The sequence below is a fragment of the Mandrillus leucophaeus genome, unplaced genomic scaffold, assembly GCF_000951045.1.
Source record: "Mandrillus leucophaeus isolate KB7577 unplaced genomic scaffold, Mleu.le_1.0 Scaffold19, whole genome shotgun sequence".
Lineage (NCBI taxonomy): Eukaryota > Metazoa > Chordata > Mammalia > Primates > Cercopithecidae > Mandrillus > Mandrillus leucophaeus.
In genome coordinates, this window is record NW_012101920.1 from 6,736,700 (window position 1) to 6,742,955 (window position 6,256).

The window sequence follows — 6,256 nt, forward strand, 5'->3', positions numbered from 1 at the left end:
GAGGCGGGAGCCCTTGGAAGGCTTTGAGCAGAGGACCCTAAGTGTCATTGGATCACGGTAACAGCTTCAATAAGCCAGCTCTGTGATAAAGGTTCTGCTGACATCACCTTAATGAATGACCCCAGCAACCCTAGGAGGTTATTATGGCTGTGCCCATTTTACAGAAGAGGAAACTAAGGCTTCAAGGAGCTACGTGACACGCCCACGGTCACTCAGCTCACAAGAGGCTCTAAATTCTTCCTTTAAAAGGACACACAAGGTCCTTTGTCTGGTGGCCCTATTTGTCATAGAAGTTTCCCTTCAATAAATTCACAGCTCTCCATGCCCCTTCCCAGCCTCCTGCAGATCCCCGCGGCTTTCATAAGGAGGCAGATGCTGGCAGACCACAGGCTCATGATGGCCAGCCCGGCAGGCTGGATGTCACTGCGGTCTCCAGGAGGCAGCACAGGGCTCAACCCCAGCTCCTTCACTTGTCCACCTGAGGATCCTTGAGTAAGTGGACCCCATCCCTCGAAACCGCCTGCTTCGCCCCAGACCCCAGCCTCCAGCCTCATTGTTGACTCCAACTTCTCTGATGCAGTGGTTCTCAAATGGGGGTAATTGTGTCCCCCAGGGGACACGTGGCAATGTCTGGGGGATGTTACTGGTATCTGGTAGGTAGAAGCCAGGGCTGCTGGTAAACACTTTATAATGCACAGGATGTCCCCACACAAACAATGCTTCAAACCCTAACGTCACCAGTGCAAAGGGTGACTTCCGGAACCTCTCCAGCTTCACTGCCTTTCCCCAGAAAGGGTCCCCTCTAGCTTTCCCTTGGGGTCTCCCTCATCCCTTTAGCCTTGGGGACATTTTACATGGATTCCATGCACTCTGCCTTACATGGCTTTGTACATGTCCCAGCCCCTTCTCTTCCACCTTCCCAGTTGGTCCTAATTTGAGCCAATTTTGTTTCCTACAGGGATTCTTTGTTAATCTTTTTTTTAATTTTGTTTTTGTTTTTGTCTTACCCTGTCGCCCAGGCTGGAGCGCAGTGGTGCAATCGTGGTTCACTGCAGCCTTGAGGACCAATGATCCTTACCTCTCAGCCTCCCAAGTGACTGGGATTACAGATATATACCATCACACTCAGCTCATCTTTGTATTTTTTGTAGAATGGAGACTCACTATGTTGCCCAGGCTACTTTGTTTTTGTTTTTGTTTTTGTTTTTGTTTTTTGAGACGATTTTTCTCTTGTTGCCCAGGCTGGAGTGCAATGGAGCCATCTTGGCTCACTGCAACCTCTACCTCCGGGATTCAAGTGATTCTCGTGCCTCAGCCTCCCAAGTAGCTGGGATTACAGGCGTGCACCACCATGCTCAGCTAATTTTTATATTTTTAGTAGAGATGGGGTTTCCCCATGTTGGCCAGGCTGGTTTTGAACTCCTGACCTCAGGTGATCCACCCGCCTCAGCCTCCCAAAATGCTGGGATTACAGGCGTACTCTACCTCGCCCAGCCTACTTTGTTAATATTCTACCTGACACCCGCCATTGCCTGAGGGCTTCCTTGATGATGTACTCACGAACCTGTCCAGCCAGGGGCCACATCATCCCAGAGCCCAGAGCCCCTCCCTCCTCACCCTAGAGCCCAGGCCCCCTCCCTCCTGACCCCAGCGCATCCCTCTGCCCAGAACACTGCCTGCAGCTCGCAGGTGCTCAAGGCCGACTTGTTGAATGATGACCGTGACAGACACCACATTGGATTCTGAGTCCTTGCTCTGTCCATTGGGCACAGGACCAGCTAGAGAATCTGCAGGGCCCAGGGCAAAATGAAAATGTGGGACCCTTGTTCAAAAGGTATGAATAAATTCAAGACAGCAACAAAAAAAGCATGAAACCAGACTCCAGGCCCTCCTGAGCACAGAACCTGAGGGCTTCTTGGCCGGCCAGTAGTTTGCACCTGTCTTCCAACTCGGGCTGCCAGTGTGGGCTGGTGATCTGTGGACACCCTCAGTCCTCACACCAGCCTCCAAGCCACTCAGAGCTGGGAAAGCTCTGGGCATTGCGTTCTGCGGAGTCACAGGCCTGAGACCGGCCCCGTCTTGTCCACCATGAGAGCCATGTCTGAGAGGGGCTGGGAGAAGCACCGAGATTCGGTCAAGGGACCGTGGCTCTTCCAGCCCAGGTGCACGCTGCTTCTGTCCAGCCGGCTGCATCCAGTCCAAAGCTTTGGAGAGTTCTGTGTTTTTCCTCTTCTATTTTTATTTCCTCAAATCTGAGACCAAGAGAGATCAGCTCCAGAGTCCTGGAGGGGTCTAAGCCAGGAGGAATTGATCCACAAGCAATGTGAGTGTCCTTGTCAGGGATAGACAGGCGCCAACTCCAGGGTGGGCTGGGCCCCGACAAGAGCTGGGTCCTGTGAGAGAGGGTCCGTCCTGCCATCAGATACCCTGGCCTGGGGCTGGCCAGGGCCCCCTCTGCACTGCCCCACCCTGGAGGAGTTGTTTCCACTGACGCTTGTGTGAACAGCGCCCCCTGGGGTTGTGAGGACCCAGCGCAGCAAAAGGTTAAAGGTCCTGTTTGGTCTATAGAGGCAAGGGCAGTTTGTGGCGCAGCTCTCAGGTTTGTGAGCGTTCAGTGAATGAGATCAAGTGTGAAGCACTTGTTATGCCTTGAGCAGGGTCCTTGGCCCAGAGGAAGGGCTCAGAAGCTTGTACTGTGTTTTGCAAAGATTCAGACGGGTCATCCATCCTCCTTCCCAGCCACACGTAGGATAACTGGGGTGACAAGTGACTCTGTGAAGAATTGGGGGCCTACAGATAATGCCAAGCACATAAAACTCAGGCCTCAAATTGCTCAAATCATCAGATGTGGTGGGGGGATTCTTAGTGGGAGGTCCCCGGATTCCACTGCAGTCCCTGTTGTTTTATTTTGCACCTCCTCTGTACCAGGTACTTTATTCTTAGTGCAACCTGCGGTGTGTAGTGTAGCTGAGGTACTGTGGGAAGCAGAATTCTAAGAGGGACTCAAAGATTTCTGCTCTCCATATAATCTCCGCCCCTTGAGTGAATACAGTGGGTATTGCTCTCCAAAGTAAAGGGATTCTGCCTATGTAATTTAGGTCCCCAATCAATTGACTTGGAGTTAAGCAATGGGAGATGATCCTGGGTGGGTCTGACCTCAGCAGGCGAGTCCTTACAAGAAGGAAGAGATATTCTCCCACTGGCTTTGAAGGATTCGCTGCCAAGTTGCAAGAAGGCCACATGGAAGGGAACTGAGAGAAGCCTCAGGAGCTGGAAGTGACTTGGTTGACAGCCAGCATGAAGATGGGGCCTCAGTCCTACAATTCCAAGAGACTGAGTTTGGCCAAAACCTGAATGGACTTGGACAAAGACCCTGAGCTGCAGATAAGAACACAGTGCTGACATCTCACATTGAGCTTTTGTAGGGTCCTGAGCAGAGAACCCAGCGAGGCCATACCTGCACTCCTGATCCACGGAAATCGTGAGAATAAATGGGTGTTGCTTTAAACCACTAAGTCCATCGTAACTGTTATAATCACAGGAAATTAATACAGACAGGTAATTGCCAAGTGCCAGAGTCTTTAACATTCTGCTGGTACTAGGACTTGGACTTCTGAGTTTTGGCTGTGCCTAGTGTCACTCAGAATAAAAACCTATAGTTACCAGTCTCCCTTGTAGCTACATGTGACTGCATTTGTGCTAAATGAGAGGTAAATGGACTTTTTGTGTCTCATCTTTGGGTTGGCTGCTTAAAGAAAGCACACAAACCTAGAACACAGATGATACGGTCTGGCTGTGTCCCCACCCAAATCTCATCTTCAATTGTAACTGCCACAATTCGCACGTGTCGTGGGAGGAACTCGGTTAGAAGGTGATTGAATTATGGGGTTGGGTCTTTCCTGCACTGTTTTTTTGGGAGTGAATGAGTCTCATGAGATCCGATGGTTTTAAAAACGGTAGCTTCCCTGCACAAGCTCTCTCTGCTGCCATTCATGTAAGACATGACTTGCTCCTCCTTTCCTCCTGCCACGATTTTGAGGCCTTCCCAGCCACGTGGAGCTGAAAGTTCATTAAGCCTCTTTCTTTTGTAAATTTCCCAGGCTTGGGTATGTCTTTATCAGCAGCATGAGAAAAGACTAATACAACAGATATGACTGGCACTCCAACAGCCATCCTGGACCATGAGGTGGGTTGTGAAGATGAAGCCATGAATTAAGACGGTAGAGCACAAAAGTAGGAGTCTAGATCCTTAGGGGCAGAGTAAGGCAACTACCGTCCTGTCTTTGGATGACTGACCTTCAGACTTCTTTTAGATGAGACAAAAGCTTTTATCTTCTTTAAGCCACTATTATTTGGGGTTTTTCTGTTACATGCAACTGCTGTTAAATATCCTAAGTATGGGTAGGCACCACACCCATGTCACAGATGAGGAAACTGAGGCACAGAGAAAGTGGTAAGTTGCCCAAGATGGAGGTCCCACAGCTGACTAAGTAACCGGGTCGAGTTCTGAGCTGGAGCCAACCCTGGCCCCTCTGCCCAGCACGTGCTGCCTCTTGCCTAGTGGCATGAGAATTCTCCTTTGTCCCAGATAAATAAGAAGGTGGCAGATGTCTTCCCCAGAGGAAGTGTGTGTCCTCTCAGCCGCCTCCACATGCAACCTTGACTGGGTACCACTTCCCACTCTAAACACCGGACAGAGTGGGCTTGTGCGCCCGTCCCACGGCCAGTCTCTAAGAAAGCAACCTCCCAGGACGAGGAGGAGGAAGGGGGAGCAGCTTGATTGGTGCAAAGTGGGATTGGAACGCTGCTTCCTCCCGGTACCCTTAACCCTCCCCACCGTGGCTTCCCCTGGTCTCTGCATTTGCAATGGCCCCCAGTGCACTTTGGATGAAACCCAGGGTCCCTCTGTGGCCCTCAACGCCATGCACAACCAGCCTGCTCTCTCCCTGCTGACGTCCTGCCTGCCTCCCTCTGCCGCAGCCACGTGGCCTTCCCGCTGTTCCTCCCGCCTGCCACCCCAGGGCCTTTGCACACACTCCTCCCTCAGGTGGCTAAGAGCTCTTCCCTGCAGTACCCCCGGCCCTGTCACAGCCCACTGTGGCCTGCATTCAGGTCTTCGCTGAAAGGGCCTTCCTCACAGTCCGTCCCTGACCACCCTATCCTCCCTGTCACCCCACACGCTGTGGCTTCCCGATACACATCATTCCTTGGCATGAAATGGCTCAATCAGGTCTGGCTTCTCCACTAAACGTGGTAGACACAGTGCCCAGGCCCATGGGACTTTCAGGGACCCACAAATGCATTTTAATGTCCTTTAAAATCAGAGCAAATGAATATAACTCTGCCTGGTTGATATTCATCTTTATGCCAACACAGTAAAAAATAACAATTTGTCTTATTTCCAGATGGACAAGGGGCCGCAGTCATCCTGGCATGGGGCTGGGTCCTGTTTGCTTGCTATGTCCTCTGATCGGGACCCACTTCCCCGAGCGCAGACACCTGTTACCTGTACCTACTGCCCGCCATGGTGCCTGCTGCACGGTGGACACACAATGATTAGTGAATGAGCAGATGAAGAATGAACACTTCCAGCCAAAGAGGAAGCTCCTGCTGTCCCCAGAGCCCACCCTGCTCCTAAAAAGGGCATCTCATCACAGTTTGGCTTCCCCAAGCCACCGTGGTCATCCTTATTTATGGCCACCTGCTGCTGGATAGGGGACCCTGGCCTGGAGCGCCCGTCCATCTGCCAGCCTCCTCGCGGAGAGCGCTTCCAGTAGCACATGAGAAGGGTTGGAGCTGGTGGGAAGCTGAGGTTGGGCTCCCGCAGCTCCTCCTCCAGCTGTGGGAGCTCCAGAGTTCACTCTGCCCAGCATGGGCAGCAGTGGTGGCACCAACCAGGAACAGTGAGGACCAACTGAGGCTGGATGGAGAAGCTCTGAGAGGCCCAAGAACCCTGTGGTGGGAAAAGGAGAGGGTCTCGTGATGGATTGAATGGTGGCCTCAAAAAAGATATGCCCGTGTCTGAATCCCCCAACCTGTGAATGTGCCCGTACTTGGAGAGAGGCTCTTCACAGATATTATTAAGGATCTAGAGGAGGAGGTCATCCTGGGTTATCTGGGTGGACCCTAAATCCAATGACAGGTGTCCTTAACAAAGGCACACAGAGGGCCAGGTGCTGTGGCTCAAGCCTGTAATCCCACTTTGGGAGGCCGAGGTGGGCAGATCATGAGGTCAGGAGTTTGAGACCATCCTGGC